General features: G+C 38.2%; 1 protein-coding gene across 2 annotated transcripts in view; it reads right to left on the bottom strand.

The window, feature by feature from the left end:
- mtcl2 (microtubule crosslinking factor 2) overlaps positions 1–13125 on the bottom strand; it is a 51461-nt gene that overhangs the window by 23821 nt on the left and 14515 nt on the right. The gene's annotated exons all lie outside the window — the stretch shown is intronic.

Genomic DNA, 13125 nt, shown 5'->3' with positions numbered 1-13125 from the left:
GGTACTAAACTTCATTAAAATCAATATATTTGTGCTGAAAGAAAATGAAAGCATTGACTTAGTGTATCGACCATTTTTGTGCCACTGTTTTTTAATTTACTGCAGTTTGCTGAGTCTGTGGGAAAGAACTCTGAACATAATGAGATTATAGCAACGTCATTTATCCCACCGCTAACTTGCATTGACACAAAGCTGCACACATAAATGCTGTACAGTATGTACATACATGTTATGTGAGGGTTTTTTCCTCTGTCATTGACTCTTGCAGCACAAACACTCACTCACAGTCTGCTTTGGCGCTCCAAACAGTCATGATAAAATTCAATCTACTCTGAAATACTGAAGCAATTTTGCCTTTCTAATGCAATGGATGTGTGTCTATTTCGCTTTGACAGTCATATTTGCACAATTTCAAATGTGCAAAAGTGGAAAAACAGTACATAGTGGTAAGGAGAGTAAAAACTAGCATTTACGAGTAAATTCATATTTGCCAGCTGGCCAATAACTGTATCAGGAACTCTTAATACACTGTTTAAATTGGACCTTTATGAACAATTAGTCTGACACTCTCTGATGTAACTGACATGCACATGCACAATTCAAATCAAAGACAATACAAACTGTCTACTAAAGAAAACATCTTTCATGACTCATGTTTCTTTTAACAGTGGATGATTTACCAACAGAAGTTTATCTAGGGTGTGCAAATACCTTCTTTTTTCCCCTCCAGAGCTCATGTGGCAACATGAAGGTGGACTCTTCCTTGTACTAAGCAACCAAAATGAAAATATGGGGAACAAACTCACAATATGTACAATTACTAAAGAAACTGTCTCAGCTTGCAGTGTCAAAATTACTGTTGGTGTTTGTCCTAAGAACCTAAAATATATTTTTCAACAAAAATAATGGAAAAGTAATGAGATGTAAAACTCACGCTTGTTAAGAAATATGCATTTTCTGAAAACGTTTTTAGCTCAGCACCAAAGGGAGTTGAATGAGAATCTTGAACCTGGCCACAGGTATGTCAAAGAGTTTTCTTTTTTTATGCACATGATGGGAATAACTACAAAACAATAACCTGTTTAAAAACAGATCACTTTTGTTCTAAACGCAGAAATTACAGTAAAGTCGCAATGAAACGGAAGCTTTCACTGGATGAACAAGTCATGACACGGATGAAAAATGACATTTAAAAAAAAATGAAACATGCATAGAGGAATTGTTCACAAAAAAGATCTATAACATGCATTTAGTTAATTTTCATTTCATGCCGACTTTACTAAGAAACATGACGAAAGATGTCTACTCATGTACATTGCATAATTTTGCACTGCCAGCACACGTTGAAACTCACAATCCAAGTAGTTTGTCATCTGATCACTGAATTGCTTATCAGCTACCTGAATTTCAACACCTTGAAACCTAATGCAGGTACAGAAATCTGAGAACGAGTACACACACACACAGGTCTATTCAGCCATGCCGTGGCCTATATCTTGTGCCTGCTTGACTTATTCCTATGAAACACACTCTTCCTCTAACACAGGATGTAAGGAATAAGATGATTTCATCACAGTTGGGATGAGGAATGAGTGTCACTGTATTAAACAAAATCCATCTATCCTAAAGGAATAATGGAGTCTCTCTTATTTCACCTCCTCATTTGACTGAATTATGAAGAATTGAGTTGACGGAGTGTGTGAAATTGAGAGGGTCTTTAAGTCACGCTCCACTTCACAAACTTTGTCCCATAAAATCATTGTCACTGGTGAGGATGGCCTGTTGCGTAAGAGAGACTCTGAGACACGAGGCTGGACAGAGAGCTGAATGTCTTCTTTTTTTTGTTGAGTTTTCTTTGTCTGTTTAGACAGGGAACATCATTAGGATTTTAATCGTTTGAATCATCCAGACTAAAGATAACACCTGTAATGCAATTAAATTAAAATAAATGGATCACCTATTCTGACAATTAAAAAGAAATTCACGACAAACAGAAAAGGCAAAAGGAATAAAAATGGCTAATTCGGAGAGAAGCGTGTTCAGGTGATGTTCAGCATAGTACTGTTACTGTTTCTGCAGTATATAGTAGAGCTTTTTTTTTCAAACCATGGCTTTTCAGTAAAAGCTGCTATTTAATAAATAAATACATGTGCTCAATGTTTCAGAGTGAAGCTCTGCACTGTGCTCATTTACACATGAGCAGCTCATGAGCAGCTCATGTGTTTTCAGTATCTCAAATCAGCTCTAGTCTGTTCACAGTTAATGCAGTTCCACACAAACTATCTGTGCATGTGCTCTTAATCTGAGCCACTTATAATGTGCATTTGGAACACAACATGCTCCTACCATTTTCCCAAATTAGTAATGAGAATCTTATAAACCACCTGATCCCTTTCCACCTAAATAAAAGCTTAGTGCCGGGGTCCCAAAACTTGTCCAGCAGATTTTAGCCCTCAACATACCTGCCTGGAAATTTCTACTTAATCTTCTATTTCCACCATTATAAAAATGAAAGTAATATCAGCAACAATTTTCTGTCTTGACTGACTTTAATGGACTATCAAATTCAGCCATTTACACAAAATTGGATTAAAAATACAAAATTAGTTTCCAAATGAATGGCACTTGCAGAGTAAAACAAACAAAAGATCATGTGCCTACAATGCATTGCAGCATGCTATGTTAAGTATTAGACTAATGTGTGAAATGTTTATCATTGCAAATGTGTTCTATTTCACATACCAATTAAAAAGCAGGCTGCATATAGTGTATACTGTGCAGTGCTCCATAAGCTAGACATAACCAGAGAGAGAAGCTGTAATAAATCCATTGCTTTTCCTCAATTCCCAGACCGCAGAGACACGAGTCCCCGACCACTCCAGACTATAATGGGTTCCCATGACAACGGCTTTTGTGAGCAGATCCCCTGTAGAGTTCAATGGAACAAATTGATGAATAAATGGGGGGCGGAAGTTAAGAGAGGGGAAACAGGAAATCACAACCTTTCAAATCAATTTGACATGAGCAGGCCCCTCTCCTCCTGCACAACCAGGAAAAACAACTGCAGAAAACCACCGCGTTCCCCTCTTTCTCCCTTACTAATTGCACTAAAACAAGGAAGCTAAAAGCCGGATCATTAGCATAGCATTTTTCATTAAGCAACTGAGAGCCTGCAGGTGCTGTGTATTTCCCACACACATTTTGTCATTCTGTACATGATTAGGAAATGAGATATTCTGTCTCTTTGATCCATGGCAACAATGTTTATTAGTTCACAACAGCAGGATGGCAGTGATAAACATTATACCTTACACAAAGAGCTGTGACAAAACCTCTATCAACCCAAAAAAATTTCATTCTCCTTAAAATCCAAAAGCCGAATAGGACTGTTTTCCAGTCCACGTGAATTTGAGACAGCTCGAGACCATGATCTACTACCACATACTTCTGTTTGTCCCACATGCTGACATTTTAGATGATGGCAAGTACTAAAAAGGCCACACTTTTGTGGTATGTTTTTTTTTACCCTGTTTATAATGTTAGCCACGGTATCTTGGAACAAAAACATGAAGATTTTATCATATACACTTAAATCAGTCATGCACACACACACACACACACACACAGGTGCATGCAGCTTCTCTGCCTGCCAGGTACTGCTGCTTGCATCTGTCAGCAAATCACTGTTGTCATTTTACCAGTGCGAACAAAAAGTTTCTCATATTGGGCTCATCCTGTGCTTGGATTACTTATTCAGGGAAAAGTTTTGGCATATAGCAGCATTTGCCTCTAGCTTTCTCACACTCAAGAAAAGTGACATATGTTTCTGTCCACCCGTGAGTGGGACAGTTCTTTTACATGCTTATCAGGCCTGAGTGTTAATTAGAGCTGGGAATCGCTTTTATAATTACACATGAAGCCCATGAGGGAAAAGAAGATATGAGTGTGATCTAGAACAGAGAAGTAATGGGTGGAAATACTTCAGTAAGAATGGAGGGATAGTCAAAAAGGAAGTGAGAAAGTGAATTAAAGAATCATCTTAATTAGATGACTTAAGATTAACACACGGAGGGAGCCCGTCTGCTCTCTAAGCGCTCTCGCTGTACTTTGATGTCATATCCGACCACTTCAAGTCGAACACACTTAAAGTGCCCCATTATGCTATTTAAAGGCTCCTAATGTTGTTTTGGAGGTCTCCTACAACAGGTTTACATGCATCAAAGGTCAAAAAACTGTTTCATTTCCTCATAATATACACTGCACATCACCACATTGTTCAATGATTCTAAAACGACTCGTTGGATGAATCAGTCTCTTTAAATCCCTCCTTTCCGCAAGCTACTCTGCTCTGATTGGCCAGATGGCCCAATCTGCTGTGATTGATCAATCGCTTACAGCGCCCGTTGGAACCTAAACGCCTATTACCATAACTGAACTTAAGCTCCGGAGGCTTCCTAAAGCTCAGCGATTGTACACACTGTAAAGACGGTAGCCTAACGATAACGTTGTACAATGAACAATGTAAAACAATAATCAAAAATCAATAATTTACAGGTTGTGATTTTGAGGAGCAAGTTGGTCAAAATAAATTAAAATTTTAACTTTAAAATTCAAGTGTCTTGCGAATCCTTTGTTGAACTCTGAGATTTAAGAAGCAGTCGTCAGTAAATTGACGTTTGAGGGCTGGTCAAATTGTTCGCGGGTGGACAACGTACAACATAGACGGGCATTATGCAAATGTCTTTTCTAGTGACGTAGAACCGTAACGCAAACGACTCGTCAAGGTCGTTCAGAGTTGATTCTTTCTTTTGGGAGACAATAACTTTATTTATCAGGCACTTTCGACTTTACAACTTTGCAGAACGTTTACATTCACAAACAGCTATATTACACACTGCATGAAAGGGAATATTCGAAAAACCATAATAGCTGCACTTTAATATCTGGTTAAGTCAGAGGGCGCAGGCTGATAGGTCCTTTACATGCAAACTGCAAGCAATCACATCATCACTACATGGCACAAGCTGATTGGCCTCTGCTGATCCTGCAGCCAATGAGATTGCTTGCTAAACATTTCAATAGTGTGGTTCATCGTTTGCTGTAAAGTAGTCCTGCAGCACACTATCAGAGTTTTCAGATATTTCTCTGAAACTCCTCCACCTGCCTAGATATGTTACATGCTCACTGCCGCGTGTCTGTATCTATAGTAGCAAGTCATATTTAATCTTCGAATTTTCAGCGTCATTACTCTAGTCTTCAGTGTCACATGATTCTTCAGAAAGAAAGATCTGAAAAAAACAACAACATACATTTACCCGCCCATAGACCCTCCCCTCAACGAAATCAGGACAAAAATTGTTGAAAGTGGATAAAGGAGACAAATCAAAATACAGGTGCAAACGGGTAAGTCTCCCTCATCCACTTTGATCCGATCGACCAAAATGCATATTAATACCAGGTTTAAACAGGGCCTGAGATGCATTGTAGAACAAAGGTATAAAGGTCATTTGGGATGAGGAACACTGTGACCTTCCATCTCTTTCCGTTACACCTTCTACATGAACACATTATTAATGGGGTTGGGTATGAAAGGTCCATTCTGCTTCTTTCTTTTCTCTTTGGCTTGTGAGAGTTTAATCTCTAAGCTTCTGTTGTGTGCAAACTCTTCACAAAAAAAGCCTTGGCGCCACCACAGCAGAGGGCCCCTCCCTTTTTCTCTCGTTTATCCCTTCTTCCTAGAGTGCACTCCAGTACCACTGTGTCCGAATATCAAAATATCAACGTTCACAACATTCAAATTGAAAAATCTAATAATTAATTAAAACAGTTAGTCAATTACTTGACCTGATCAGTCATCCCATGAATATAACAGGGTGTAGACATTCATGTTGACAGTCAGCCATCACTTAAAACGGTGCGTTTTGAGCCATTTGGTGAAGTTCAAAAGATTAATGACTGAGAAACAGAGAAGAAAAAGGTGGTGAATCACACCTGTACTGAGTATGAATTAATTGCTCCCAGGTGTGGGCCAATCAAATCTAACTATAGCAGCCTGTTTCTCATTAACACCACTGCCACAGCAATCAAAAGCAGTCACTGCATGTCTTACATTGGGGATATATCCAGAAAACAGAAAATCTATCTGTAGCCTAAGTGGGAAAATTGACAAATATCACATAAAATGTTATTTAAAAACATTTACAAAAATGATAATGTCTTGCCATACATGACAATCTTGACCATTTTAATGAGAACTGACTATAAACCGGTTTAGAAGCAGCCTAAAGGAATCGTCCCCTTCATCTTTGGCTGCGTTTACACTTGGCATTTACATGCGATCACCGTGACCCGATAAAGCAGATCGGATCATAAGCCAATCAGGACACGGTGCGTTTACACATGTCCACATCAAGTGGCTTCTGTATCTGGATAACAGATCGGATCTCGCATTCCCGCAAAAAGAAACAAAACAAGGACGGCTCCGGTGCAAAGTCGACCTGAAGTGGTGGGCTTTCAGTCGGAGGACATTTTACAAATCTCGCAAAATGAGGAGGATGAAGAGGCTGCAAGTGCTAATAATGTGGATAGATGCCGTAATGGAAACGGTGCAGAGAATGTATGGGCGTTCTTTACAGAAAATGAATGGTTCTGCAACTTTTTGGTGCGAAGGCAAACATTTCAGTATATTTGCGATGTAGGGGAGAGCGGGGCACAACCTAACGCGGGGCTAATTGTAACACCCTTGTTTTAAATACTTCCACACATGCTACAGTAGCATGACAAACTTAGTGTATTTTCTAGTTGCCATATCAACAGTATATAGAGAAAATAATTATAAAAGCTTTGGATAGAGTATCTGTTTTCTGCATGAAAGAGTTTGTTTTTGTATCTGGTCCTCCCCTTTTAGAGGGATTCAATCAGGGAGACCATGCGCTCGTTAGAGAGAATAGCTAGCACTTGACGCTCATTAGCGTGTCAGATTGAGAGCCGCATGCGCTCTGGCACATGAAAACACTCCAAACATTCCTCATTGCACACTTTGTTCTCTCATTTGTATTAAGAACGACATTTGGCATTCAGAGAGGGACGATGAATCTGGAGATAGTTTTTGGAATCTGGACCGAAATAGGTCAAATTCCATAACTAAGGATGAAAATATATGGGTAACATTTGTAGGTTTGTAGACAGCTGAATAGTCTGTTCTTCATTTCTGCATTTCCAGACAGTCTGTACTGAACTAGAACTCAATAAAATTTTCCTTTCAATTTGCAGCAAAATATATCACGAGAACCTCTCAAATCCTTAGAGGCTATATTCCAAATCTGAGAGAGAGAGAGAAAAAGAATGAGCAGGAGAAAATATAATGGACAAGTAACACACAACAGTACTATATCGTGGGAGGGAGGTCTATAATACTTGGAGAGAGCTATTCATAAGCATTTCCATTCGTCTCAGTGGCAATTGTTTGGCTGGACCAAGATTCCCCTGTAGGCAGGAGATTTGAAAATCGGCCATCTTTGTTCATGAGCGCTCAATTTTGCAGCCAGGCTGTTTTGAGCTATTAATGTGACATGACAAGGCTGGTAAACCTTATACTACATTATAATGAAATATTATCGATTTTATTTTTATGCTTAAATGTCAAAATACACATACTTTTGAAGGTTCATCAATGGAGATATAGGCTTAGGCTGTAGTTAAAGTATCTTCCAAGGGGCAAACAGTGCCATTGTAACAAACTAGTGTTGCACGATGTATCGATACTTCAAAAGTATCGCGATACTCGGAAATTAAAAACGTCACGATACCTAAATTTATCAGTATCGATACTTAAAAAAAAAAAAGCCTCCCTATCGACGTCTGTGTTTTTTTCCTGACGCACGCAGCAAAGAACCTGCTGCTGTCAGTGTCATGTGACAAAACACTACAGAGATGGCTGCATGTGCGAGCATAATCGTTTATATACTGTCTATGAGCACAAGTGGTCCACGACTCGTAGAAAAAGATGACGCGAGGAGGAGTGACATATGGAAGTAAGTTGCCTACCTTGCTCTGTTGCACGGTGCACCGATACTTCAAAAGAAAGCCGGAAATGAAATACGTCACGATTCCTTAATTTATTAGTAGGCTATCGCTTCTAAGAATGACCGCGTTCCAGATTTGTAAAGGCCTGACACACACTGGCTGCGTGTCGTGTCCGTTTTTATTTCGGCTCCCATGATGTTAACTGCCTGCGTGACACACGCGTCTGGGTGCAGCTCGAGACGCGCGGAAAACGCGTGCATTCTAGAAATCTATTTTTCACGCGACACGCACACGTGTTGGAAGCGTTTCCAGGCAAAATAGAATAGGAAAAGATGTTTCTATGTCATTTTGACACGAATACATATTAATCAATGACATTTTGATGTTTGAAAGATTTGACAAATACAATATAAAATGTAATTTAAAACATATGATCGATTTTCAAATATTGCACCTCTCAATACTGAACGAATTATTCTGTAGCCTATTTTGCAGTCAACACTGCCGACGTTGTCTTTGCTGCTATATATATTTATGTTTAACATGAAGTATAGGCCTTCCACAACTCTCTCCCCACGTCAAATATATCACCATTAAGGCTTATCATACCAATATTAAACATTGTTTAATATAATCGCTGTTCATATTTTTATTCAAAGTTCAGAATCAAGATAAAGCTCTTGTGTTTCTTATTATGATAAATGAGATAATGCTGCTAAATGTATATATTTTTTTACCTTGAATGTCATTGCTCTAATTTATTTTTTATATTTTGATATTTCATATTTTGTTCAAATGTTTAATATATCTGCTGTTCATATGTTCATTAATTAGTGTGTTATATGATTAAATGTTGTCCCGGTTTTAAAATAAAGCACAGCAATGATATTTGAGAGTGTTTCTCCCTTTTCAGGAAAAGTATCGAAAAAGTATCGAAATCGCAATACTTGACTTGGTATCGGTATCGAAACAATAATTTTGGTATCGTGACAACACAGGGAGACGTCTTATTTATTTAGTTTTTCATTGGTCCACTAACCTATATCAAGTACAGAATTAGATCATTGATGCAGAGAAGTCATTGACCATTAGATGCACATTGAGACAGCTACAGAGATGGTGATGGGTGTAGAATATGATGCTCAGAAGGAAACGTTTCGTTCGCTATTGAAAATCATTATTAGATTATTGTAATGGTCAAGCATTTATAAGGTCATTATGGAGCAACAGTCACTAATCTAGAGCGCATCTGTTTCAATAGGCAACAGACATATAAACCAGATTATTTGTCCAAGAGCTGTGTAATTAGATTGTTAGGCATTTAATGACTTGTTAATCAATCCCTTAGATAATGGCCTGTAGTGCATAAATATAAACACATTTCACCTCAATTGGTATTGAATGGATTTGTTGATAAATACCACTAAACTGCTTTGGCTGAACAAATGTAGTATAAATTCAGTATGATAGAATGATGATTCAGTAGTATGCATGCTGTATAAGGAGTTCTATTGTAAATGAAGGCATGCAGTATAGGTGTGCACAAGCAGATAACACTCTGAATCCCACAATGCAATGCACTATGCTTTTACACCCTGGAGCAGATTTTCTTGGGCATTTTTCATATAAATACTTTAAACTAACACATCCATTTAGCATTTTTACAAATACAATATTGTGAAATTTTTGTCACTTTCAGTGTTTTTTTTCCCAAGCCCCTATTAATTTCTGAATGTATACTGTCCAGTATGCAGTAAGCACTACGATAGCACTCTATTCTAAATAGAGCTGTAGTTTTGCCAGTCAAGTCACCTCAAGTTATTGGTCTAGACAGATTACATTGATAAGGCGGGCAGGTCACTGGGCTGCAGTAATAAAACCATTTTGCTGAAGAGAATCGCTGAAAGTGTAATTCTGATGTGATTAAGTGATCAATCTCAATCTCAACTCACTTCTTAAGCCATTATATCTAAAACAGAACTACAATCACACTTCACAAGCTTCTCCAAAAGCACTTTAAGAGCTGTAATGAACGAACCTATCATATTTTAAGATGACTTATAAATCTAACCACAGTATTCCCATTTTTAAATGTGCTGAGTCTGCAGCTTCCAACAAGCCATCGTGAATAACCCTTTAACAGATCAGTGAGGTGTATAGACAGACACAGATGAATATTGATAGTCTTGAGCAAATGCAATGAAGCGAGGACTGTTATCCATGCTCTATATAAATCAATGCACTAGAGTGCACGTGCACACTCAGTGTGTGTGAGTGTCATGAAAGTTGAAGATTGCTGGTTGACCCAAATGAAGTTCACAGGACATGACGTTCCCAAGAGCCTGGATGTGAGGAGACAGGTCTTATATAAGATCTGTCTCATACACAAAATCAAAGCAATAGCTTACTGATCTGATTAGGGAGAAAGCGGAAGATCAGAGATCTAACCAATTAGCTTCACCTAAGAGACCTTTGAATTCGATCAGACGGCAGGAAGCGCTAGTTGTGTTGTGCAATGATGTTTAGGCCTTGTATGTGTGTGTAAATCTGTTAAACGGGAGCAAGAACTTATCTTCTGGACAAACAAACATTTTGTTTGTCTTTTTAACACATCTTGCACAATATAAACAATACAAAAATTTGATTGTGCTCAAGATTGCATTGTTGTATACACATGCATCTAATTTAATTAACCTTGCATTGAATAATATGGATTTTTATTTAGCATAATCCATGGAAATGCAAATACATTTCGTTTAACCTCAGTCCTGGGAAAGACCAGTGGACGGGAGCTATACATTACACAACTGAAATAGCACTGTGGATCAATACAAGCTCTCTGTGAGCAAATCCCACTCACACAATTGTTAGAAATATCTGTGGCACAAACACACTTAGTTTCAATTGATTCTAAATCTTATAAAGCTGCTATTTGTGGTCATAAAATTCTATCAGGAACATATTCTGTCAATGCTGGCATGCAGAAGGATAATCACTGGCACGTGAAAATAGCTAAAAGAGGTGTATTTATTTAATTTAAATAAAGTCAAACTTGCATGCGGACATACATTTTGAGGTAAGCATTCCTCATATTCACACAGCCTGTTGTATTAAGTTAGGTACTATGAATACTATTATTAAAGTGTGAGATTTTACCATTCGACGAACCATTCGTGTGACAAGTGATTATCCTTCCTCGTGCCATCAGGCTGCCGACCACTGGACAAGTGTATGTGAATATTAAACCATAAAATAGAAAGTCAGCATGTTCTGTGTGTGTGTCTGACTGTCTGTGTGAATGAGCGGCGCAATTTTGTCTAATAAACATTCTTAAGCATAGACACACAGAAACTCGAAGGTCTTCACTACAACCCGCCAAAATGAAATTTCAGTTTACCTTAAATCTATTACTATTGTACAGTACAATGTACTTCTCAAAGTAATAATAACAATAATCATTTCTTTATTAAAAGATTATTTTTTAAGGAATATAAAAAAATATGCCATCAAACAATAATAAATATACATAAAATAAAAAGTATTTGTATGTACTTGTGGAGATTATGTTTCAGGCCTACAAACAGACTGACACAGTAGGGAATAAGCGTTGTCCATAAACCTGACAGATCTAATCTTGTCCGACATGCTAAACTTCTTTCAAACAGCTGATCTCAGCTGGTTTCTACAGTCACAATCTTAATACATCACATGGTGCTCACCTAATGCAGTTTGTGTGGATTTGTATCCAGGAGACAACACTATTAGACCACCATTAAAAGCAGAAATAGAACAGCCAGTTGCTTTACACAAGGTGTGTGCTTGTGTGTTTTGTGTGTGTGAATGGGTTTTATAAATGGCCTACATGCACTGCAGCATTGTCACTATCAAATCTAATAACCTCCAGCCTCAATGCTCAAGAGCATGTGTGTGTGTATGTGTATGTGTGTGTGTGTCAGACTTAAGGGTCCAGACATCAATCAAACGCACATTTCTCTTTCTGCGCTTTCTTTGTCTGTCAGCTCTGCATAGTGCTGAGCTCCATAAAAAAGAGCATGCCGCAAACTCGCTCCCTACCAACATCATCTTATTGTTTGTTTTGTCTGTGCCATTTGTTTAATCGTGTAATTCTCAAGTGGAAGCAGTTGGAGATCACAAGCTCTCTGTCTGAAGTGTACAAACATCCACGCACATACAGAGCTAATAGGTGTTCGTGTGACATCAGAGCCTTGGCTTTAAGACGGATAATGGCCTCTCATTTAGAAGTGCGCACCCGAATCCCACTACAGTGACAGAGATGTCAAATCAAGTGAGCAATGACATCCCAGACCTTTTTAGAAATCCCCTTTTATCCCTGACCAACACGTTCCGCTGGGTCTAGTGATGTGACATTCAAAAATAGCTCTTATCCATTAAAGGGATAGTTCACCCAAAAATGAAAATGCTGTCCTCATTTACTCTCCCTCATGTTGTTCCAAACCTATATGACTTTCTTTCTTCTGCTGAACACAAAAGAAGATATTTTGAAGAAAGTTGGTAACCAAACGACTGATGGACCCCATTGACTTCCATAGTAGGGAAAAAATTACTATGGAAGTCAATGGGGACCAGCAACTGTTTAATTACCAACCTTCTTTACAATATCTTCTTTTGTGTTTAGCAGAAGAAAGGAAATCATACAGGTTTGGAACAACATGAGGGTGAGTAAATGAGAACAGCATTTTCATTTTTGGGTGAACTATCCCTTTAAACGGCTCAAAAAGAAAAAGAGGAAGATATGATGAATGAAAAACAACAACAGTCATAGATCTGTAGGTTTGTATGACAAGCCAGGAAATATGTGAAAACTTGTTTGAGCTGGTTTGTTTAGCTGGCTGCAGTCTAACATATATAGTGAAGTCTGGGCCTGTGTGCATGAATGTGTGTTCATGTGAACTGAGTCTTGCGTGTCTTGTGTAGTATTTTTCATGCAGACTTTTACAAGAGCATGAAATCACCTCTCGTTTCCTGAGGAGAGAACATGTATCTGTATCTGGATGTATGTCAGATTAATCCAGGGGTTGGTTGGACTTCCTTTAACAGTGAAGGTGAAAAAGTAATATT

This window comes from Scardinius erythrophthalmus (genome assembly GCF_964197995.2).
Source record: "Scardinius erythrophthalmus genome assembly, chromosome: 15".
Taxonomy (NCBI): domain Eukaryota; kingdom Metazoa; phylum Chordata; class Actinopteri; order Cypriniformes; family Leuciscidae; genus Scardinius; species Scardinius erythrophthalmus.
The sequence above is the reverse complement of the archived record's forward strand: the minus strand, read 5'-3'. Positions and strand labels throughout refer to the sequence as shown.